The following is a 25,355-nucleotide window of genomic DNA, read 5'->3' as shown; positions in this document are numbered from 1 at the left end:
GCTGCCTACGTTGACTTAACCAGAAGTTCTATTTCTCTGAGGAAAATTAAAAGCTCTTTGATGAACATGTCATCTTCAAACTGAGGCAGAGCACTTTCCAGACTACTGTTGACTCCTGCAATATGAACTGCTCAGTTAAATATCTTCTGCTGTAGACAAGGAAATACAGACTTTGCATTAGACTAAGGAGACATGTTAACTTAGTGCTTTTACAATATAGGGTGTAGTTACCACATTTGTTCTTTAATTTGGCCCTCCAGCTATCAACCACTACCAAGAAGAGAAATAACTGTAAGAAGCTGATATTTGTAGTGATTCTCTGCCCTGTCCAAGCAACACCCTCCTTTATCACGAAACACTGACCTCTGCAAAAGCAGTTCACTCATTGCTACTATCTGAAATAGCACCTTCCTCTGTATACACAGGTCCAAACGCTATAGACAAACCGTACTCAGGTGAGTCAGGAGGGAATGCTGTAAGAGAAGGAATATCCTTCTTCATCTATGTAGTCACTGTGACGTGGGGATGCCCTTTGGAAATCCTAGTAGGAGTTTCCTGCTGACACTAACAGTGCAAAGTAGCTTTCCCACTGGGGACTTTTGAATACCCAGAAGCATTCACAACTGTGGGAACGCTGTGAATTTCCCTTGACTCACTTAAACTCTAGGAAAAACACCTTGAAAGTGATTAAGTTGTGTAACCTGAGAATACAGTTTAAAAAGGGTAAGACTGCTCATAGCTGTGTGTTCTTATTCACTCTCACCTGTGCTTAGCACAGAGTGTCTGGTCTGTACACCAGCGTGTATAAATAGACTCCTGTTATCACAAAGCATGGCAAACACTTCAGTCATATCAGTACTGGTGTGGCTTACTCAACATGCTAGCTCAGTTGTGTTTTATTATTAAACGGACGTTGTCCTTAACCATTTCATTTGCAGTGTTGCACAGCTCTCCTTTAAGGGACCATCTACACATTTTCGTAGACGTTTTATAGCCTTAATTCAGAGCTGGTGATAAATAAAGTTGTTCCCAAACTTAGAAATACCAAGAGCCAAGAATCACAGTTTATCAAATCTCCAAAATAAATAAGGCATGTGTCAAACTTGCCTATCCATTGGCAAGGGGATGCCATGAACACTGGTGTTTGATTGCTGATAAGGGAATGTGGATGTTGTGAAGTGTTGACTGATACAGTACTCAAGGGAATGGAAAAGAGAAAGTTGTGGAAGATGCAAAAATGTGTCAGCTGATATCCCAGTAGGAGTTGTTTTTTTTTTTTTTTTCTGGTTCTGTGAAGATATCTTCCTGACGGGTTGCAGGGAAGAATAACTCTCAAACTTCTGGCAAAACCAGTTTCAGGAGTTTTATTTTAGTAGTTTTGTGGAGTTGCTGCGTGATGATGGACAGTATTGTGAACAAGGTTTTTTTAAAGTGCATGCCAGGTCTGGTTCACTGGGCTTTTATTTTTGTGGTTATGGATGCTTTTCACTTTTGAAAATGTATACCCTTGTTATCTTGATTAGAACATCCAAGAACTGATGTAACAGAACTGATAGATACTTTGGTCTTTGGCTTGCTTTTTACTCTGTTGCTTATCTGTAAACGAGGACAATTGCATTCAGAAGGGACACTTCTTCTTTCCTGGGTTTTTTTGTTTGGTTGTTTCTTTTGAGTACCTTTGAATTAATCTCAAGGCTTCTCTTTTCTTTTTAGTACTTCCTTTCTAAGAATTGTACTTCTTGTTCTCATAGGATATGTCAGCTACTCATTCTGTTGCTAGTAAATCAGCCAGGATCATTTCCAGTAACAGAGGCTATGTGTCATGATGCACTAGCACTGGTATCCCACAATTATAAATAGAATCTTGCATGGACCTCAGAAGGGTAAGCGGACATTCAAGATTACTGCAGTCATATAGGAGAAGAATAACAACTCTAAAAACTAATGCCAGGACCCAGTGTTTGGTTATTCAGAGGGCTGTTTTTTCTCTCACAGGGCTTGGCTTGTGTAACTCCTTAGACTTTTTTTTTTTTAAGTTTTATTTTATTTGTTTTCCTCTGGCACATGGACAAACTGCTGCTACACAGCATGTGCTTTAGTGTTGTTATTAGTTTTTAGGAGGAAAACGAAAGGTTTCACTGTTATGGTTATTTCTGTTTTTCATGTTGCTGTGTTCTTTTCACAGCTTCTGTCCCCACATATGCACAGCTCTGTGAAGTGTGTATAAGAAGCCTCCCTGTGTTCTGTGTATAAGAAATCTGCTAGTTGAGTCCAGTAAGAATCTTTTCGGTCAGAGGGACTCAGCAAGTATTTGAAAGTATTTAGTCTGGGTCTCCTTGACCAGAAGAGTTTTTGGCAGTATATTAAGAATGTGTGTATTGCTTTTAAGAGAAGCAGTTGTATAGTAAGAAAACAGTGCTACTTGCTGTGACGTAGATGCAAAGCCTGACCAAACAGAGTTAGTTGTGGATAGGCCTTGCAATATGTTTTGCAGTAGATTTTTTTTTTTTCCCCCCAAATACATTATACACAGTTTTCTGAAACTCTTCCTTCTCACTCCCTGCCATCTTATAGGATAGAGCAAGCCAGGTGGGTGTCTGTAAAAATTTCACCGAGGTTTTTTTTTGACTTGGGGATTTAACAGACAACTTCTGGTGAATCTTGATGTGATACTTTAATCTGTCTCCTTAACCTGCAGCGCTCTGATGCATCTCTGCTGGAGGTTTCTGCCTCCGAAGCTGAGTCAAGGAGGTGCTTGAGTCTCAGCCATTGTAACGTGAAGCCCAGTATTTTAGCTTTAAACACTGATGAAAAAGTGTGTATCCTCTTCTCGTAAATCAGATTTGGGAGCAATAGGTTTGGAAAGATGCATACTAGGGCTAGTAGGGATGTGTGGATAGAGCTTAATCCATCACGGACATATTTGCCTTTTACTAAAGCCTGTGACAGTATAAGCCTCCTAAACTTTGTTCTGGTACCAAACCAAAAAGAAGCAGAAGCCTTACTGGCTGTATGGATGATGAATAAACACAGGGCTCACATGCTCACAAAGGAAAAGTTTGGGTTTGGCTAAAGAAACTTCCTGTGTCACACTTCCCAAGGACTTGACTCATGTTCTAATGGATGCATTATGTTGAACGAATCCTCAAAAGGTTCTTGGCATGTACGGACTATTTCCTATCTTTCAAAGATAGTTCAAGTAGGACTACATTTTAGTGAAACATAATTTCTTTTTAGAAATTTTGGGTTGACTTGTATGGCTCTAATAAAACATCTGGTCTGCAAAATAGAACGTATTTAATTTGATCTCCTCGGGTAGCCTGTGTAAGTTTTGGAGGGCTAGAGCACAAAGCGACAGCATTATGCCTGTGTGTTTGCTCAGCACTCCCACTTGTAAGGCTCTGCTTTCAACTGATTATTGCGTGCCAGGTTTTAACCATTTGGCATTGGCACTTCCATGGCATGTTTCCCCAGCAAGTGTCAGTATTAGGCTGAATGAAGCTTTCCAGAAACAGTAAAAATTATTCAGCTTTCTAAGATAGGAAGAGGAAAAATATACTTTGCCCATGTGTCCAGAAAATATCCATAGCCTCTTCAGTAAGTAGTTCTTAATTTTTTTTTTAATTATTATTATTTACTTATATTTAATCTGACAAAGGAGTTGTGGTGGTGTCAAGGATTTCCCTTATTTTTTCTGATCTGGGGAGGAAAAAAAAAACCAAAACTGTGTGCCGACTGGAGGTTTGTTAGAGTTTGTCATCTTGCATTGGCATCTATGGCCAAAACAGAGGATGCGTTGAAATCTAATGTCTCTGTGTCTGTCCTCATCTCCCCTGAAGTACATGGGGCCACTCATTTATCTAAAACGCCTTTCAAGGGTATCCTTGGAGCAATTACGAAGAACTCTCTAATAAGGGAGCTTTCTCTCGGGAAGGAGTGTTTTCCCCCATTCCCGCGGCGGGGATGATGCTGTGAGCCGTGATTGCATTTTCTCCCGGCGTGTGACCGCGCTTCAGTCCCACACTAGATGTCACCGTTGCTCTTTGTCACCTCCGCCGAGGAGGCTGCGCGGGCGGCCGCAGCCTGGGCGCCAAGGAGCTCGGAGCACCCACCCCTGGGTATCCCGCATCCTCCGGGAGGCAAACAAGAAGCCACTTGATTACAAGGCACACGTACGCATTCCCGTACTGAATGTCCAGGCGATGAGGTATTTCAAAGCACTCCCAAGGAGCTAAGGTCGCACGCAGGCTACTGGCGTGCCTGACAAAATTACCCTTGCGCACGCTTGCAGAGTATCATCAAGTGGTAGGTTTCCCAGAAGTGCTATTGCAGTTGGTTTTATCTGGAACTGTAATGGTTTGGAGGGAGTGCTCCTGCCTATGGATAAATCCTCAAAATCCATATCCTCCACTGAATTCACTATGGCCAAAGACCATGAATGGAAATCGTGAACTTGCTTGATTCTATTCTTACTGGAATGAAGTACGATGATTTCAATGCCAGAAAATTAGTCAGTATTGCTTAATTAAGTTAATCTTGCATTTCTTATTAGTCCAACCCAAACCTTTGACAGAACTTTGTGCTGCCACTGGCTTTAAAGTAACATGTCAGGTTACAGTTCCCAGACTGACACAAAATGGGTTGCACTTTGATTCAACTGTTTGAGGGTTTGTCTCTTTCCTATAAATTCTTGAAAACTACACAGGTGAGTTTATTTATAGCATATTGCATTCAAAAATCTGGATTAACAACACATTATTAAGGCTGCAAAATCAAGCACACATGTTAAATTTAACATTGCCTGCGCATCCTGTGTTTTCTCCTTTCTACTGAAGTAGAAATACAGTGTTTACATATACAAGCACACACTGCTTATTTTTGCCATGTCAGCATGTTCTTTCGTCTTCAGCTGGGATGGTCTTTACTTCATTAGCATTCAGTGCTTTGTTTTATCTTCATTGAAAAAGATGAGATACAATATTCATGTTCTGTGATGATGACTGAATTAGTAATTTCTTTGTGGACACTTTTGTAATACTTTACAATATCCATATAAAATGAAGCAGTGTTACTGGACAACCCAGACAGTGTTGTGAGACCAAGTTTAAAATTACCAAACTGCTATTAATTTTGGTGGTCATAGTGAGATGTCTTGAAAATGCTTTTCAAAGCACTCTGCATTTTTATACCATATTAGGTGTTCAGAAAACCATTATAATAACATCAAACTTTGGCTGAAACTGTGAGTACTCAGCAAACTTGGCCAGATGCTTCACGTGGGACATGTAAGAAGTGAGAGAATTAGTGATCGTCATGGTAGTTAAGGTTTCCATTCGGAGTCCTGCCTCATCAGGCATCATTTAACTGTCTTGACCCTAAGAATATACTTTTTTTTCTCCCTACAGTGTTCTCCTTAATTTGCCACTCATCTTCCATGTTATTTAAAAATAAAAAAACCCACCACCAACAACAAAAAAAGAAACAGAAAAAGAAATGAGACAGACCTATAAGGACAATAAGAGTCCTGGTTATGCATCTGTGATCACTATAGAGCAATGTACTTCACAAGGACTATGCACAGAAGAGAGCACATTAAGAAGGAACAGGCATTTGCAATTTTGATACTACTTGTCTTATGAATTTCTTTACCCACAAGCATAATGTTCTTTTTAATATTTTCTGTAATTGCCTAGGTTTTTAGAAAAGCAAACTGAAAACACCAAACTAGATTTTGTGGAATCATAACAACACCCACAGGGGTCATCAGCAAGATGGCAATCTTTGGATACATCTGACAACCATCTGCTACTTGAGCTGTGTCATTGACAGCAGTAGCAAAGAGTTATCTTTTATTCTGACTGTCAGTAGAAAGGAAGAAAGGGTGTGCATCCCGTGGATTCCCTAACCTCTTGCTGGGATTCGAGAAATTTTCCCATACCATCCAAGTCCCTGGGAAGGAAATCTTGGCTGATTGACCGACTCCTCAAAGACCGAACCTTTCTGTCCTTAGAGTCATAGAATGCTTTGGGTTGGAAGGGACCTTTAGAGATTATCTAGCCCAAACCCCTGCAGTGAGTCCTTGTCTGACTACTCCTAATTTCCCTGTTTCAGTCTTCCACCTCGCCCTCCTCCCTGCCACTGTATTTTGTCCCAATATTCTTCTTCCTTGAATCCCTCATCTCATTTCTCTTTATTGTTTGTAGCTACCTTGACCCTGTCTCCCATTTCCTGGCTCACTCTTGGTTCAGTTCTCCCTGGTTTGCTGTCTTCTGAGACCAGTACTGTCCAGGGTTAGATTAGATAAGCTGACACCACTTCAAAACCTACAAGTTTCTGGTTACCTCCTGATGTCAGGCTCTTACCCCAGGTATTACCATGTTGTCCCTCTGCTCACAGTTTTCATTTCCTCCACTTCCAGTACCAGTTTCCCTCATCCCATCCTGCGTAACAGGGTCTATTCTAAGTCTTGGAGCCCTTGACCATAGGGTATTTTCCTGAATGTAACTTCCCTGCAAGCCAAGTTATTGTCCTGCCTGTATTTAAGTTAGGTAGGTTTCATCTTCAGATCTGATGAACTTTACCTCCTTTCTTCAGTGTACTCTTTCCTGAAAGAAGTTCTCAGAGAAGATGCCTAAGTAGCTGTTGAATGAGAAGGGAGTGTAGTCAAGGACTATCCTACATTCTGCCTCAAATTTTATAGTTAAATCAGCTTGGTTGTATTATAAGGAGAAGGAAAGCAGACGGCATATCTGCCAGCTCATTCACTGCAGTGCTAGGTGTCACAGATTCGCAGGGTTAGAATCACGAAGTCAAGAGGGGATGATCAAATCACCTTGTTTGAACTCTTACATGCTGTGAGTCCTTATATTTCACTCCCTTAATATATATTGGATCTGATAAATTGAATTTTGACACCGAGATGATCATAGTTCCTTAAACAAGGATTGGAAAGCCTGAGGAAAAACACACACACACGTGAAACAATGTGAATTATTGCCTTCGTCAATATGATGGTGTTTTTCTGAGAGCTGACATGATGGCAGTGTGTGATACAATTATAAACTGAATAAACAGGTGATGTTATAGTATGTATATGACGCCTTCTGTCACATTTCTTGCCACAGTATTTTCTTTTGCACTGTTCTTCCAGTCCATCAAGTTGTAAGATATGAAAATTCTACTACTACTTTGAGTAGTTGCACAATTTTCTTTTTTATACCAGCAGAAATGTGGAGTAAACTTAATTCCCATTAAGCTGAATTCTATTTGAGTGTCTCCTAAACAGAGTTGAGTGCTGTTTAAATACTCCATTATAAACCTACAGAAAGCAAATAATGCCACTGAGGACATTACCTGAAAATGCATGAAAGTTAAGGATTATGATTTGGTTAAACTTGAGTTACTCATTGTTTCTTGTCTTGTATCAACATACGTATCATGTCTTATAATAGTTAGACATTGATGAGTGGTGTAAGTTAATTAAGGAGGTCTGATTTATATGGTTTTATGCATCATGCCCAGATAACGAACTGATTTCCAGAATTTACTTTCTCTTAAAGCTGTATCATGTTTAATTTAGAAACAGTTTCACTGGTGTTAAGCATGTTAGCACACACCATTATCAGTTCAGGAGCTGGGGTGTTCAAGTATTTTGTTTTTGAAATATCCTACTGTTTATGAACTCTTTCAGTAACTTCCACTTTAAAAAATTGTCTTCTGAAACAACGTTCAAAATAAGGAAGAAACACACAGAAGTTTGCTAGCTTTATAAAAATAACAAAAATTACTTCAAAATTCTAAGTAGGCCCAGTGCTTTGGGTATATAGAAGAAGGTGATGGCTGTGTTTTTGAGTTAATATTATTATTTCTCTTCTTTTGAAAGTGCACCTGGAGACCCCATTTGTGATCAGCTCCCCACTGTGTATTGTATATACACATAATAGCCTCTAGTATGCAGGAGGTCAGACGAGAAGGTGTTCTAGTCCCGTCTGGCCTTAGTCTATGAATAATAGAAGATATTTGCTGCCCAATGTTTACAATGAAAATAGACCTGGCAGATGGTGAGGAAACATGGAGGTACTCTGAATTCCCACTTTATAGCTGGATAACTGAGAAACTGATAGGCAGCTTGCCCAGGGTCACAGAGAAAGTTGAGTTAGTACCAAGAATTAGATTGAGCACCAAACAAATGGCTTGGCCACAAGCCTGGCCTTTCTTCTGCAGTCTCTAGTAGTTAACAGGCTGATCAGTGCAGAAGCTGTATACTGTTGTCAGTTCCTCTTTAGTTCCTTTTGAGTAAGTAATACTGCTATGAAGCCTTCTTTCCTGTCTTCACCTGAAAAGCATGTACCAAGACCCAGCCTTTGGACTGACTGTAAAAGTGCTGGAGCAGGACTTCGTGGTTCCTTCTCTATGTGCTTAACGAGGGCAGGCAATAACCTCATGCTAAGCAACTATTTTCACTGTAAAGAAGATGGATTCATAAGTGCATTTAGCAAGCCAAATAAGCTAACTTTAGCAGTGATGTTTTAGGTGTAAATTCATATCAAGGACTTACGGTTCACTGAGGTGCCTGCCCTTTGGACTGCCTATGTCCAAATTTTAAATCTTCGCAAGTCCCTGGACTTGCCCAGCTTCTATGTGCACCTACATTAATTTACATTAGAAAACCCTAGACATCTAAAGCTCTGTTTCGGACTATGATCTGAACTGCCTCAAATGAGACAGTGCTGGAAAGACATATCTCTAAGGATTCTCACTGTTCCTAAAGTCGGGGTTTCTCTGCCTGTCCCAGCTCCTGTGCTTTGCCTTCTGTTGTTCTTAGAGCAGGCTCTGCAAAATACATGAAAGAGGGAAGCAAATGCTGCTTTCTGTTCAGCTGCTCAGTGGTTGCAATATTTGCCCAGGAAAGCTGGGGTTTGGCCTGACTAAATGGGTTTAGACCCGTGTCCCAGAAGAACGCTCTAGTTGCTAAACTATAGCTCTCTGGGTTGGGGCCATGCTCATTTCCCTTTATTTGCCACAAAATACAGTGGGTTTCCTGCATATTATGCAGGACTTCTTTGCATGTCATTCCAAAGCATTTATGTTTCTCCACATACCAGCATAAGGAGCACAGCAGCATTTCACAGGAATGGCCAAGTACCCCAGTACCTACAGTGGCAATGGCTTGCTCACTATTGCTAAACTCATACTGGTAGCTTAACCTGCCCAAATTCAAAACTGTCTAACTGAAAACTAGTGGCCTCACTTTTGCTGATTTTTCTGAAGTTTCTTTCCTGAGCGGTGGAGAGAAAATGGTGAGCACTCTTAAAGACTTTCAAAGCATCAGAGAGAGCACAGGGAGGAGTGCTGATTTCCCGCTGGCTTGTACAGAGAATTTCCCATGCCTCGGGTTCCAAAATGTTAACTGGAAACTGTACTCCCTTACACAAGGGAAGGCACAGAAGAGGAATATTTGTTATTCTTCTACACATACGCAAATCTACAAAAACTGGCTGGAGAGGTGAGAGCTGTTATAATAGCTGTACTAACCCCAAATGTTTTTAGCTATTTCACGTTCTGTTCCTGTTGCAGAGGAAGAGAGCTGCTGCTTTTTCTCATTTCAAATCCCAGTCTTATGTGATGCAAGTCTAATTCACACTTTACAGGAAAGATTTCTGATGTAGTCAGAAGTGAAAATGACAGTGAAGTTTTCCAATATTTCTTCATTTGCTTTGTCTGGACCTAATTGCATTTGTTACTGCCTGAGTTGTACAGTCTCTACAGCTGTTTTTCCTCTTGTGTACTTGTGATCTTTTTAACATTTATTTCTTAAATCCCTGGGAATCCTGAAAAAGGGCAAAAGTTGAGATGCAGTTAGCAAGAGGTGGTTTAAGGCTAAAATTTGGTGTCCAAACTCTACATGTCCCAGACCATAGAAGTAACCATGATAAAAACTTTTTTCACAGTTTCCCATATAAAATGTATGTTCTCTCACATTTAAACCACAGAAAAATCTCTTTGTATCACAGTAGCAATGGAGCCACAGTCAGGAACTCAAATGAATAAATACCCCAATTTGCAGTTTTGAGTAATCTGGGTTTAGACATCTTTTTTTCTGGTTTGCTCTCAGCTGAAATGCAGGACTTATTTGCAAAGCTGAAGCAAAAATACCCTTGTTCTTCACTCTTCTGGAATGACTTTGGGAAAATACTGTATATAATTAAACTGATTTGTTGTGTAGTTTCAGCTGGACCTAGTCTGTGCATCATTTATCCACATGCTTGGATGTCAAAGAAATGTGGGTGGCAGATTAGCATGCAATTAACCTCAATGCTTTTTTTTTTTTTTTTTAAATACTTCTTCATCCAAATAAAGCTTAACTTATTTTGACTACATATTTTTGCTTTGAAAAACTGGTATGCAATTCAGCACCAGACAGTTTGAGGGGTGTTAATGGTTTTCAAGATTGCCTGGTTGTTTTTAAACTGTTTGGGGGGGAAAAAAAAAAAAAAGGCACCGAAAAAAAAAAAAAAAGTACAGAAACATTACTGAGCATGTATTCTGTTTCCAGGAGAAGGGAAAAAAAAGAGGAAATCTATTATTTAAGAAAGAAATACAGCCAGTGTGATGAAAGTGCCTTCCCACGTCTTCTGGCCAGGTGCTATGTGCATATAAATGTTTCACGTTAAGCTTTAAGATCAAGGAAGAGTCTGTGGGGAACCTTGTTTCCTGGAGATCCGCTTGCTAGAGTAGCTCCCAAGTACTGACTTCCCATTTTTTATTTGGTTATTAAGGATGAAAGGCTACGTCATTTTCTGGAATAGCAATTCCTTGCATGCCATTATCTTTGTCCACAGCTATGAAACGTGCATTTCCATAGGTTCATGTGGATACTTAGCCTAACTCAGCTTAGCCACTGTCACTGCTGCTTTATGTATGTTTAATTCAAAGGATCACCTTTATATCGTATTGTAGAGTGAACAAAAGATATATGGTTTCATTAGTTGAGAAACTGTCTTTTTTAGATACAGCTGAGTATAATGGGTCTCCAGCCTATGTAATGCAGGGCACTCACTGTTACTACTGAAAAGGAAACTTTGAAAATCTAATTTTCTGCATGATTCACTCTGGGTAATGTGTGTATGTATATGCAGCCTTACATGTGCAAATCGCTAGTATGAAGTTCTGCACGCTATCAAATGTATACAGAACCAGTAGAAAAAGATGCAATTGAAATCCATTTGTACTCAGTTTGCATCAACAAATCATCCACAGGATTTGAAATTCCAGCACTTATTTATTTATCACAGCTACCCTGCATAAATATCCCTTCTACAAAGTCAAGGCTTTTTTAAAAAAAGACTGGCACGATTAACACAGATGTTTAAAATATCTATATAACAAGCTTAGCAAATAATTTTTTGGCTTGGAAAATATCCTGTTTTAACTACTGTATTTTGTTATTTAGCTAATTTTTATATTTCTGGTAAATGCTATCAACAGGAATGTTTCTGAAGTTCAAATAAAGCACTTGCATTTACCTTTTCTTTTTAAAAATGTAATAAACAATTTAAGCTAAAAAATTCTTGCAAAATATTACTACCAATATAAATGACGGAAGTTATGCTCAATCAAATGTAAGATCGTAAATGGTAATAGCCTTTATACAGAGGTACCAAGGAAAGCACAACAGAGGCAGCAATGTAGAATGAAACAAAGCCCTGCAAAAATGAACAAAACCTGGCAATTTACCAAGGGTAAGAGTAAGTATAGCAGGTTTTTTCTTGTCTTAGGGGTGAAGGATCCAACCTACAGGTCTTTCTCTTCCTCTGACCTGCCTGCTTCTGTGCCTCACTCTTTAATGTATTTGAAGGTACTTCTGATTCATCAGGATGCCTGAAAACAGGTGTCATGGAGTTGCTTGGGAAAAAGCTAATAATGGCAATCTACTGTCTGCAGAGTTTATGCTAGTGCATTTTCTCTAACATGACACTCGTATCAAATATAAACTTAACAAGGACTGATCTATATTCTGTACTCTTCAGATGTTGTTACTGAATCTATTTCCTGCTGACTGTAGGGAAGAGTAATTGTGTTGCTCAAAACCAGACACGTGGTTGGTACTGTGTAGAAAAGGGAAACATATTTTTGCCTATACCCAAGTTTTGTTTGGGGGACCGAGAAGCCCATATATATATATGAAAAGTATACATTTGAGTATGTCTACATATAAAACTCATGCTTCTAACTCTTCTGACATAGACATACAGACATATAAATGCTACCATCTTTCTCTGAGAGCTACAAACTGATTTGTAATATGTGATTTCTAATATGTGCACCCTTTTAAACACCAAGAACATGAGAAAGGAATATTCATTTGAAAGTAAACATAAATGGTAAAGCAGAAATAATTCCAAATATTTTCTATTTTTATTATATTCACTTTAGCTTTGATTCCCTCTCTCGTTTGTGGTCTCCAAACCTTCCTGTGACTGTGGTTTTTCAATAGCTTCATAGAAAGGGTAATCCAACTTTCTAAAAATGGAAGGCAACCTTTTGTTCCATATAAATATGATTAAGAGGAATTTCCATGTGGTTGCATGAAGGCAACAGGAAGAAAAGAGAGCAAGCACAACCCTTTATTGTCTTCACAACAAAAACAAGACTAAACCACAAGGCTTTGATAATTTGTTGTCTAGTAGTGGTATATATATCATTTTGAAATGCTTTTGTGAGACTTTCTTTAAAAAGCTGTTTACATCAGATAAAAATTTCTTTTTAGAACTTGGTCTTGCTTCACCTTTAACATAATGCAATGTGTATGGAGAAAACGTCAGCAACTTCTAAAGCAAAATAAATACGCTTTGTTTAAGTTGCTGTTTAAAAAAGTAAACTCTGGAAAAGTTTCATTTTGATTCTTAATTTCTGTGTACTGACTATAACCAGCTTTACCAAACCTGTTCTGTTTCTCCATCCGCTATTATTTATGCCACTTTCATAGAAAAGAAAATGGGCTCCACTAAGAAGTTGCCTTAAGATGGAAATAATAGGAAGGACTTCCAAGTAGTAGAAGATAAAGACATGATTTCAGTTAATTTAGTTGAGAGGATAAACACAGATAAAAGCATAGTAAGCGGAAGACTAATATCCTTGGCAAAGGAAGGAGATGGATAATCTGCATGGATCCATTGCCCTAGCAGCTCTTCATTGCAATAGGTACTTAAGTTCAAATACTGTTTTTTTTAGAATAGTTAATGACAGTTTCTGAAAACAGTGTAGGAGTAAGAGTTCAAAGAATCAAGACCTTTTCTCACAGATTTCTCAGACTTGGAAGTAACTATAGCCCATCTGACATGAACAGAAATGAACACCATTATGTTTATGCTCCTAATTTGGCAATACATTTGAGTATTTTCCTGCATCTAAGCATGTGTTTGAACACGACATTGAGAAATACATACAAGCTTGTGAATACCTTCACTGAGAAGAATGATACATCCTGAGAGTTGTGTTATCAAAGGAGCTTGAATTGAAGTCTCTGTTACCATCTGCTTTCACATATCTTGTTGGCTTTGTATGGCAAGTCAGGGTGTCAGAAAAGCTAGCAGTAATAAACATTTTCCTAGCTTTCCTGTAGAGCATGGGAGTACAGTTTCTGAGATTTTTCTGAGAATTTTAACCTAAAGTATCTCTTTTGTGGGGACCTAACATACCGTGTTCTACTTTGCTCTCTGCCTCTGACACATTATTTTGGTGCAGTAAGCGTTTTTTTTTTACTTCAATGCTCTATTAAGTGTTTCATGGCCTGACGTGAACCGAATATCTGGTGGGCAATTCTGATCTAGGTTTCCATAATATGGCTGGCTGTGGTTACAGCACGGTTGAACTGGTGACGAATATGAAGGCCTATGACCTTATGTTATGCCTTTGTATTTTTCCTTCCCTCTGCATGTATTTTCTTTCTAATTTCCTGGGTTTCTTCTGTTTTTCCTTCAGGAAGCTTTTCTATTCTCTGTGAATATTTAACATTTTCCTTTTTTTCCTGAGACTTCTGTTAAGATTAAACAGATGCATTAAAGGGAAAGTAAATATTTTTATTTCTAGTACTTCCTTTTTATTACTAAACTTCTGTCCTCTTTTTCTTGTTTCTAATCCTTTGCTTTTGATTCTATCTTCCTTTCTCTCTGTCACATATTCTATCATCTAATCTTTTTTTTCCTTCTCTACTTTCCCTCCTCTTTCTTAATTTACCTTTAATTTTTCCTATAGTAGGGTTTTTTTCCTTCCTCCAAAATATAGAATAGTTCTATTTCTCTTTCTGATTTATTCAAGCATGAAAATGAATCGGTTTTATTTTTTATTTTTTAGGCTCAGTAACCCTTCTCCACTCTCAGGATTATAGAGGCATGAGGTGGAGTCTTGTAGTTCTGAGAAATGATATATAGTTGCTGGCATTTGCCCACTCTGAGGAACAAGGACCTGCACTCAAAAAAAACCAAGAAAAAATCCAAAGTGAAGAATCCTAGAGAAGCCCTCTTGAGAGCTGAAAACCACCCTTCCCTGATGCGAAAAACGTCATTTACACCGTTTCTAGCAGATCGCAATTGCTGTAAGGTAAGCCTCACTTATTGATAATGTAAATGGTTTGGTCTGTTTCTAACTATGAATTTCAAAGCTGTGTACTGAAAGGGAAGGTCAAGTTTTAAAAGTAGTGTGCCTGCTTAGAAAGTGTACTCTGACACACACGGAGCTTAGCTTCAGCCTGGTACATCTTCATGCTTTCCCTGCAAATCGAAGTGCTTGGTCATTAGCACAGTGAGTCACAGTAATGTGTTATGATCTGATCTGGCATTTATAAAGAAATAGACTGTCTAGCCTTGGATACCTCTCCTACAGGTCATTTGTCCTAGTGATAAAGAGAGCACTTGCTCCCAAGAGAAAGCAAAGCCGCCCATTATGTCAGCTCACACCCTGGAAAAGGCTACTGATTTCGGTGCGTCTATTTGTGATGTGCTTTCTAAACGGGGTCAGTGTTATAACTGGGAGGAGGGAGCAGTTTCAACCATGAGTGAGTGCCTAGAGAAATGGTGTAACTGACTCTGTCAAAGATGAATATAAAATGTAGAAAAGCTGGCTTGTTTTATATTCACTTTTTTAAAAAAATACATGTATAATGATTTGGGGTTTGGATCATTGATTTATATGTCAGACAGATGAAAAGCAAAATTTCTATGATGCCTTTATCATTATTCTGACAAGGGCTGCTTTTAAGTTAAAGACTGATAAAGAATGCCAACTTTTGACATTACTAGAACAGCCCTATCAGCTTTAATTTTCTTTTGTTTTCTTGTTGTCAAGGAAAGGCCATTAGAGATAAATTGCGAACTCAAACTGGTTAATCTAGTGATGTGCATTTTTTTTTTCCCATAAATTGCCATAGCTCATTTATAAAGCATTATATAATCTCACTGAGAAGCAAGCTACAGAAAGTAGAAATTGCAAATAGCGAACATCAGTCTTTAGGCCAGAGGTTCTCAAACTGCTGGAAGACCATGGGTGAGTTGTCCACAGCTGAACCATTGTGTCATATTGCACAGTTAAATGTACAAACCTATTTGTTCTGTTTGACTGTACTTTTGTGTGCACAGTTTTCTTAGCATGCTAGAGACCGCTAGAGTGTGCTCAATTATAAGTCTGGTAGGAAGAACATATAGTGGTGCATAGGGAGTGTTCAAGGTTGCTGAAAGTTTATTTTTTCCACTAAATTAGGGAGCTAGTGCTCTTGTCATTATAGATCAAAGTTAATTGACCTGATACCATTAACATCAGTATAGTTACAGCACGAAGTTTATACAGAAAGCTGGAGAATTTAGAACTGGAAAGTTTCATTTTGACCAGTCTGTGTGTGTACACTGCAGTTTCACACTTCAGGTGAGGAGTAGCTGTGCAGATTATGAAGATTTCATTCAAAAGTTTGTTGCCTCAGATCACACTCAGGCACCAATATAATCTTTTTCAAACCAGTGTTTACTCTTCTCCCTCTTTCTTATCTTATCTCCATTTTTCTTCTTTCTACCAATTTACTAGTTTGGTGAATGTTCAGCCACTGTGTTTTCTATAAAACACAATTGACAGCTAATAGTAATTTGCACTCTTTTAGCCTGGCATAGTCGATGTTTTCAAAGCCTTTATAAACATTAGCTGAGCAAGCATCACCCAATCAAGTAGGCTGGTATTATTCATGTATTTTGACAGGTAAACTAAACTAGAAAACAAAATCAGATAGTTTCCTTGCGACCACAGGACTGTTTGTGCAAAAGTCAAGATGAGAACATGTATCTTCTGACATCTTTTCCTACGCTCAACATACAATGTTTGGGTTTTTTTTCCAAATATGTATGTGATTATCATTATGATTAAAGGGTTATGATTAACATTCTCTTGGGAATAGATAATATGACTTCTTCTTATTTATACTAGAAGCTTTCAAGTGTAATACATCATCCTGGGTATGTTATAATAGGACTGACAAAGAGAGTACACTAAAAAAATCCTCCCCGCAGCTCAGCTGGGTGTTAGCACAGATGCATAAGGCAATATGTGAAGTGAAAGAGAGGAACAAAGAATTGGAGAGAGAGGTGAGAAGGTGCTGATAAAATCAGCAGAAAATATAGAGAATGACAGGAAAAAAAAGAAGGAAGAAAAAATGGGAAGAAAGAGGAGTCAGGCTAGATTTATTCATACCCAGGACTAAATTTTATATTATAGATACTATGCACAGGATGTAATAATTAGACATTATTTAGTTAAATAAGCATATAGAACCTAGAATCACACAAGTTTGGAATAGAAATAAAAATCACGTTTCCTGTCACAGTATGTAAAGACTCTGCTGTCAGTCTTGTCTATTTTTAATGCATAATGGTAAGGGAATAGAAATAATCTATATGTTTCACTATCATGATGTGATAAGGTCATATATCAGTGTGTATCATACCATATTGTATCATATATCTGTGTATTATCAGTGAATAGAAAATATTTGGAGACAAATTTTTAATTTACCAGTGAATAGTAGCATCTCTGTAGGACAGAGCCCCAAAATAACAATATCATGCAGAGAGCTATTGTAAATTAAATCACCTTTTCTTTTTCTTGTAGTGTATGCGTTTGCAGTATCCTCTGTCAAGACTTTGTTATCACAGAATAACTGTTAGTGTTTAGTCACCTTCTGCACCAGTGATTCCATTTGCTGGGGATTCAATTGATTTTTCACATCTCAGCATAAGAAGGCCCAGACTGTGCCCTATTGCCTGTGAGTGTGTGGTGGCACCAGCAGTAAGGGATGTCAAGGCAAATGCTTTTAGGACAAGAGCAATGATGATGGAAATACCACAGAGATCTTTAAGGTTTCATGGAACTGCAGACATTTTCTTCTCTGAGCAGTTCAAAATGTGGATTTCTTATGGCAAGAGGCTTTGTCCTGTAGGATCTTGCCTTCTTATTAATGTTAAAAAAAAAAAAAAAAGGTGCATTACTGTTCCATAGTTTGAAACAACATTTATTTTCTTTTACATATTTATTTAATCCTCAAATCTTTAAGCATGAAACTAATACATATGATTTTCCTAATCCTATTAAAAGATGCTCTTGGGAAGTATCTCTCTCCTGGGAAGAGCAGAAGGTTAGGGATAAGTGTGAGAGCAAGGAGATTGATGCTGTGTTGGCTGAGATTTTACCTTCTTAATGTATTGTGCCACCAAGCAGTATGTTTTTATTAACTGCATTTAATTGTTGTCAGGGCACTTAAAACTTCTGAACAGACTGAGAAGAAGAATAGATTTTCCCTGGGCCTTTGCTGCTCTCTTTTGCACCTCTCCGATCTTACAGTTTCCTAAATGAAATGGCAATAGACAGAGGCCAATGGGACTGTAGCGGCAAAATAGGTACGTAATGAAGCATTAGTCATGGAGTATGAAGGCCCATTGCAAGGACTGGTGGTGGATTACTTTTTGGGTTGCCCCTAATGGTAGACATAATCCCTGTGCTGCACAGGTGATAAAGTATAATGTTTGTAAACGTCACTTGCTTTTACGGTGTTCCCATAAAACCAGCCCTCATTTCTGTTTAGTTCATTTGAAGCTCATGAGAAACCTGACTCGGCCTTTGGAGAAGGTAGATTCAGGCCTTTTGACCTGCATCCTTGCAAATCAGGGTGTGATGCTCTTATGAAGGTATGACAGTGTTTGGCCTCTGTGATGCATGTACGAATTATGTTTCTCTCCTTAAAGAGGGGACTCCAGTTAATTTACAGGAAAGAGCTTCCTAGGTTGGCAGCAGACTTGACTGGTAAAACAAGCTCTAAACTAGGAAGCTGGGGAAGAATGCTGCTAAAACTTCTTAACTACTTAAGCCTGCTACAGACAGTACAAGGGAAAGAGGCATGGTTATGTGAGGATGAAATGAAAAAAAAAAAAGTAATGTTTAACAATGGCAAATTAAAGGATACATCAAGTACACTTGCTGCATCACTGGAACTGGCTGTTCCTCCAGCTGCTGGAAGCCTGAACAATAGGACGAAGGAATTAAAACTCCTAGTACCAGACAGAAAACCAAATCTTGTAGTAGTGACAGAAATATGGTAGCCATAACATACTCCAGATTAAAGAATTGAAAGGTGTAAACTGATTAGCAAAGTGAGAAATATATACATAGGCTGTGAGATAGCATCATCTGTTAGTGAAATAAAAAATGGGATCACCAGGAAGAGGGAAGTTGACAAATATCCAAGGTTCAGCACTGGGTAATGATATCCATTTTGTGAGGGGGGGGCAGGAAGTAGGAGTGGACTTTATGTGATCATGGGAGACTAACTTTCCCAGAGTAAGACATAAAAAAAAATCCATTGAAAAACTGGACATTTGAATATTTGTATTGAAATTTGAATACTGTAATATTTTTTCTAATTTTATTTTCCAGTAAAGTCAGGTCACTTCTTGGAAGTGAATGAAAGTAGATTTTTTTATCAAACAATCAGTGAACCAGCAAAAAATAATGCTGGTTCACTGTGTTATGCTTAGTTTCACTGAACAGCAAGATCTAAAGGGGCTGGACATAAAAACTAAACTTAAAGCAGATTCAATTTTGTCCAGTTCTCTTTCTGAGAAAAGTAAGAGAGACATCTGTACTTCTGGGGCCTTAGAAAGGCAAATTGAAAAACTGAGGATATTTAGTGAGTACTGGGAAGCCTACATATTTGAATGTGGAGGAGGCATATAACTGAATCAAAAAAGCTTTAGCAGCAAGCACGATGATAGTAGTAGGAAGGAGTACAGATCTCCCTGGAAGGATAATCATCTTAAACTGTGTGTTAAAAGTAAGAAGAGAATCCATAAGGAATGCAAAAGGGGATTGATTGGGAGGAAGAATTATGCCCTAGAAGTTAAAAGATACAGAACTGAAGCAAGAATGGCCAAAAGCTGTGTTAAACCAGACTTTACTATTCATTTCAGTTCTCTCTTTGGCTTTGCAAACAACAATTGAACAAGGAGGAAAAATTCTCATCCTATGTCTTTTCCAAGGAGCAGGCACACACTAAGTAGAGGGATATGTGATGGCTTTAAACAACTGATCAGGAAAACCCACCTCATACACCTGAAAGCACCTTCCTTGTTACTGAGAAGTGCTGAAAGCGGGGCTATAGTCCCATTACTTTGTCATGCTTTCTCCCTCTGCCAAAATCTGCACGATGGTCTATTTTGTAAGAACCTCTTCGGGAGGCTTGTTTTACTTGCTCATAGAATATCAATAAACAAAGCTTAACATAAGCCCTCTGGCTTGCCATTCAGAGAGCTAGGCTAAATGGGACTTGTATGTGGCATTACACTTAGTGCCACGGCAGAGAGGTAAAGTCTCTCAGAAAAAGGCAAGACAAGAGCAGACCCATGTCTATAGGACTCCTACCTCTTTTACTGTCCCATTGGGAAGGTATGTAATAAATTTAGGAGGAAGTTACAGGACAAAAAAAAAAAAGTAAATGGTCTCAGAGCCAACAAAGATGAGTTTACTTCTATAGAATTCATTTCAGTCTCAGTGTTGTTAAGAAAATTAGTGGCCACTTGACATTTTGACTTTAATCTCTCTGGTTTTTAGTTCTCCATCTATAAAATGGGAATATTTTTTCTGCTGGTGGAGGCTGTGTATGTGAAAATACATGCGTTCTTGCTGTAAAGAATGATGAAGCTGGTGGCACAGAAATCAATAATTTTTTTCTCAGTGCAGGAATGTGGAGTGCGTGAGAATAAGGTTTGGAATGACCCGTTCACTGAACAGTATTTAATATGTAAATGTTTGTTGAATAAGGCAGTGATTTTTGTAGGGAGAAAAAAAAAAAAGAGAAGGGATAATGACGTTTAAGATTGTACTGTACTAGTGTTTCATGGGGAAACTGAAGGTTGCATGAATAACCTTAAGACCAGTGTTTCCTTTGTTTTTTAAGTATTTTTGTCAGTTTGTGAGTGATTGACTTGGCAATCTTCATATACTTCAGACTTATTTTGGTGTATCTTATATATATCTGCACATATGGAGAGAGAGAGAGAGTTGTATTATGTATGTATATACCAGAAAAAATTTATTACTGTTAGGATAGGAATAGCCTTGTGTTATAGCCTCTTACCCAAACAGGTATGGCTCAACCAATGCGCTCTCCACTGTGAAATAATCACTGTAAGCAAAGAAACCATGCATAGGCTGAGATTAATATTATGCCTAAAGGAATAAAATCATGCATGGAACATCAAAAGTCATGAATGTCCTAGAAATGAATGCTACTGGGATTGGCAGGCTACTGACAGTTTAGGACATGGGCTTATCTCCTGCCACAAAATCCTGCAGGACCACCCAGTAAGAGTTCCACACAGAGATGAGATTTCTGCATGTGGAAACACGTGCCCGCCCCTACTCTTGCTTGTTCATACACAAACACATTTGGGGGGGGGCGTGCAGGAGGGAGGCTGACAGGTGGACTTGGTTGTTGACCGTTAATAGCATTTCACTGCTAAAATTCCTAATTGCTGTTTCAAGGAGAGAAGTTTAAGACTGAAATACTCTGGGTTACCTGCGTGCATACCACTTGGTGCACTGTGTCAGCGTGCAACATTACCATTCCTTCCGCCAAGGACTGGGGAGCAAGAGTCACTCAAACTAAAGTCAGTCTTTACTTAGTTTCACTGGACTCGATGTAAAATTGTCTAGGTGAAGCCTGGGGGTGCCAGATGATACGCTTCTGGGGCTGGGTGGTATTCATCTCCACAGGGGCCTTCTGAGTGTGAATCTATGGATATGGGCAGAGATAATTGTTATTGCAGTAGCTCTAAGACGCTAATAAAAACTTTGCCAATGAAAGTATTAATTTAAAATTTCAATCTTTATGCTATGGTATTCAAATGAGCATGTTGTAATTCTAGTTGAGGGAAAACAGTAAATAGGCTGCAGGCTTTGATAAACAATAAGCAAACCCAGAAGTTTCCACTATTTATATTACGTATTATTTCTGTAACACTGTACAACAATATCTTCACGTTTGCCTTATACACTCTGCTGGGTGTATACCTCAAGTTTACAGCATTGATTGTAAATTCTTAAGGAAGACACCACACTTCAGCAGCTCACTGGCTTCTGTGATATACATGCAGTTTCTTCTGCACTGGTTCTTTTGTCTGTAATGTAGCTTTTGCTGCTCATCTAAAAAGGAATAGTGGATTAAAGTGAGCTAAAACTGTAAAACCTGCTTTGTAAACAGTATTATTTCAGTAATACTGCTCATAATGTTAAAGCACAGTTAGGCGTTTGTTTTTCTTTGGGATTTTTTTTTGTTTGTCTTTTTTACAAAAATTATGATCTTTTGAAATGATCATGCAAATATCATAGATATTCCAGTACATCTGCAGTTCAGCCCTTCCTTAGCTCCTGTTCCTCTGAGGTTCATATAAAATTTGACTGATTCCACCCCCCCCCCCCCCCCCTTATTTTCTACCTTTAAATATTGTAAATCAAACAGTCAACACATCCAAAACATATCAGTTCTTTGCATCCTTCTGGAAGACTCCCTACTGTGCTCTCTGAATTTTTAAGCTTTTCAGCATCTCATATGACAAGTATGTTTTCTTCCAATGGACATGTGCAATGCACAGTCTGTCAGATTTTTCCTGACTCTGTTGCTCAGAAAGAACTTCACCATTGCTATATCAACTTATTTTTGATCACTGGAAGCGTTCAGGTCTTTCTCAATGAATCCTGTAACCACACTTCCTGCACTGGAAGAATAAATACAAATTATGGTAGCCCATTGGTTAATTTTTCCCCATGTTCAGCTTTGCTTGGAGGTTGGAGTCACCAAGGCAGTATGGTTTTGTCAGTCTTGCTCTGTGTGCTCCCTCTAGTGATCCAACCATGTAAAACATTTCCTTCTGATGGGGGGAGAGCTGGAATTTCCCAGGTGGCTCACAAAACGTTTAATGAAGTGTGTAGTACAACCATTTCATTACAACATATTGTGTACTTTTGCCTTTAATAACTGCATTCCTCATCCAAGAAGTCTCTATAGCTTTCAAAAATGAATTACAGTGGTGGTATTTTTCTCAGAATATATTTTTCTATGACAAGAATAGCACTTTCCTAAACTATTGTATTTATTAGCAACCTGTTACCCTCTGACACTACTGTCATTTTCATCAGCCTTGATAAAGTGAGTATCATTTAAAATCTCTTTGAAAATTATTAAACCAGTTTTATTGTTTGGTGTTTTTTTTTTCTTTGAACTGTGCATGAAGCAAGAAAATAAAAGTCTGTAAAAAATTAGAAATTTTATTCTGATTTGATGGCAGTCAAAAAATCAGACTAGCCTGAGGGTGAAATAATTTTCCATGGTGGGACAGAGGAATTGTACTGTCCTGATGAAGAACAGGCTGACATAGAAGGTGTTCGCTGCCTCCAAGCCAAAGTATGAAGCTCAGTGCTCCTATTCCTAGGTGGCTACTGCTTCAGCTTCAGGAAGAGCTGCTGCTCTTCCTGACAGTTTAGAGGCACTGAATCTGTAGAAACAGAGGCCCATGCACAGTTTCTTGCTTCTCACGGCTTCTTTGCTCCTTCATTGCTTTTGCACATGCCTGTTGTCTACTGCATTTTCTCTGTCCACTGAGGATGTGAAGATATGTATCAAAATTGTGTATAGATAGGGCTGAAGATCTTGTGCTTACTTTCTACATGACAGGTGAATTTTACCCTGTTAGAGGGATATAATGATGGCATAAGGGAATTTATTCCTTCAAAATAAAAAAAAAAAACCCAACATAATTAGTACACTGACTCCCTGTACCTTACAGTACCTCTGCTTAAATAATCATTCTTAATTTATTAAGCAAGTTTTTGACAACAGCATAGTTACTGGTGGACAGAGCTGTGAATTAGTTACCACTGGCACCACTTTGCTAGGCTGATGAATTAAGAGGCAAAGAGATTGAACAGCCTTTTGATCCAGAAGTCATCCTTCTGAAATATGCTCTTACTTCTTTGGAGAAATCATGTGTGACCTAGTTGCTGTGGACAGGGATAGGATGCAAACTCCTTCCAAAAAGGTCCTTTCAGCATGGGTGTTCAATCCCCTGTAATAAGTGTCATTATGAAAAGCTTCATCCATTGTGTAATTCAGAGGAGTTAGAAAGGTTGTGATTGAAATAATTTCATTTCTCATATATTTGCATAAAACGATTAGAACAAAATATTTTTTCTTTAAACTGTGGCCTTATTCCCCATATCAGAATTCTGTCCTTGGAGCATCACAAATTGGATTTCATGTTCAGTTCCTGACAGATATTTGAAAGAGGCATTTCTGTTGTAAGCACAGCAGCAGCTGCAGCTACAGCTCAGCTTCCCTTGTTTATAGTGTGAATGTCATCCTATTCATTACAGCCAAATTCTGCCCTTTTTGGACAAACTTTAGCTTCCCATGAACTTCAGCAAACCCTGAGACTGTGTACAGCAGTCCCCAGTCATGTGCCAGTGTCAACATTTTAGTAAGTGTTTGTTTATTCACAAAGTACAGTGTACAAACAGCATCCAATTTTTCTGGTGCTGGTTGAATATTTCTCAATTTGATGGGTACAGGACTGGGCCTTTTATTTGCCAGCAACCAGGGCATTTAAATGAACTATGCCTTGGACAGCAGATTGGATAGCTGCTCACATGGAGTTTTGCTTGGTGTACACAGTATCTCCGATAGGTCTAAGAGGTATTAAATCTATTGTGCATGTGTGATTAATCTGTGCATGCACAGTAAATCTTACTGGCCCAGGAAAAAAAAAGTGATATGTAATTATTTCATTAGCAACCTGCAATTCTATATTGAAACCAATCTACAGTAAAAGCAATCTGCAATTAGCCTGACAGCAAACTTTGTCCATCGCTATTGTACATTAATATTTCCACATTTTCTGCTAAAGTCTCTCTCATTTAATTCATTCCTGCAGTTGAATGAAAAAAAAAAAAAAACAACCTTAGAAAATTTTCTATCATGAAGAATCAAGGAATTATGTCAAGCAAATAGCAAATGAAAGAAAGAAAGAAAACTGCGTAGACTGGCTTCCTTGTGCAAGCCAGGAACAAAGGGGATATGAAACCACTGAACGATTCCAGGTCTACCAAAAAATGTGAAGTTGCCGAGTGGATTGTTCACATCAGCTAGAGATGAGTATCTCTAGAGATGGATAGACAGAAACTGCAGCAAACAGAGGCTTCTCATCATGCAGGGATGGAGGTAACAGGGCCGAAACAGACTTCTATGAACTTAATAAAGATGACAGTGTAGGTAAGATCTGCACATATTAAGTTTTTCTAACCCTTTGTTTGAGTGCTTCATTTAAAAAAAAAAAAAAAAAGCAAAAAGCAAACAAACCAAACCCCAAAATGCTTTGTGGATATCAAATAGAACCAGCCCAGCAAACAAGAAAACTGCACTGCAGAAAGCGATCTGAAGCCTGTGGGATTCACTAAGGGGGTAATGGAGGGGAAACCTTATCCAGAAGGAAGGCTTACTAGCGGAACCAAACCGGATCCGAGCATATCTTCCCTATAATCATGACACAGCCATTCAAGGCTGCTTTTTTTCTTCTTCTTTCTTCCCAAAATGGAATTATATCTTTGTTTTCCCTTTCCCTATATTAAATTGGATAATAGCTATTTTGTCCACACTGCTGTTTGATCTGGACAGCAGTTTGATATTTTTCACTCTGTTTTTAGCATCCTGAATGCTTTGCCAACAGAGGTTGCCACTCGTCTGCAAATCACAAGGTAATTAATATGGAATCTTC

This window comes from Pelecanus crispus, chromosome 4 (genome assembly GCF_030463565.1).
Source record: "Pelecanus crispus isolate bPelCri1 chromosome 4, bPelCri1.pri, whole genome shotgun sequence".
In the NCBI taxonomy this organism is placed as follows: domain Eukaryota; kingdom Metazoa; phylum Chordata; class Aves; order Pelecaniformes; family Pelecanidae; genus Pelecanus; species Pelecanus crispus.
The sequence above is the reverse complement of the archived record's forward strand: the minus strand, read 5'-3'. Positions refer to the sequence as shown.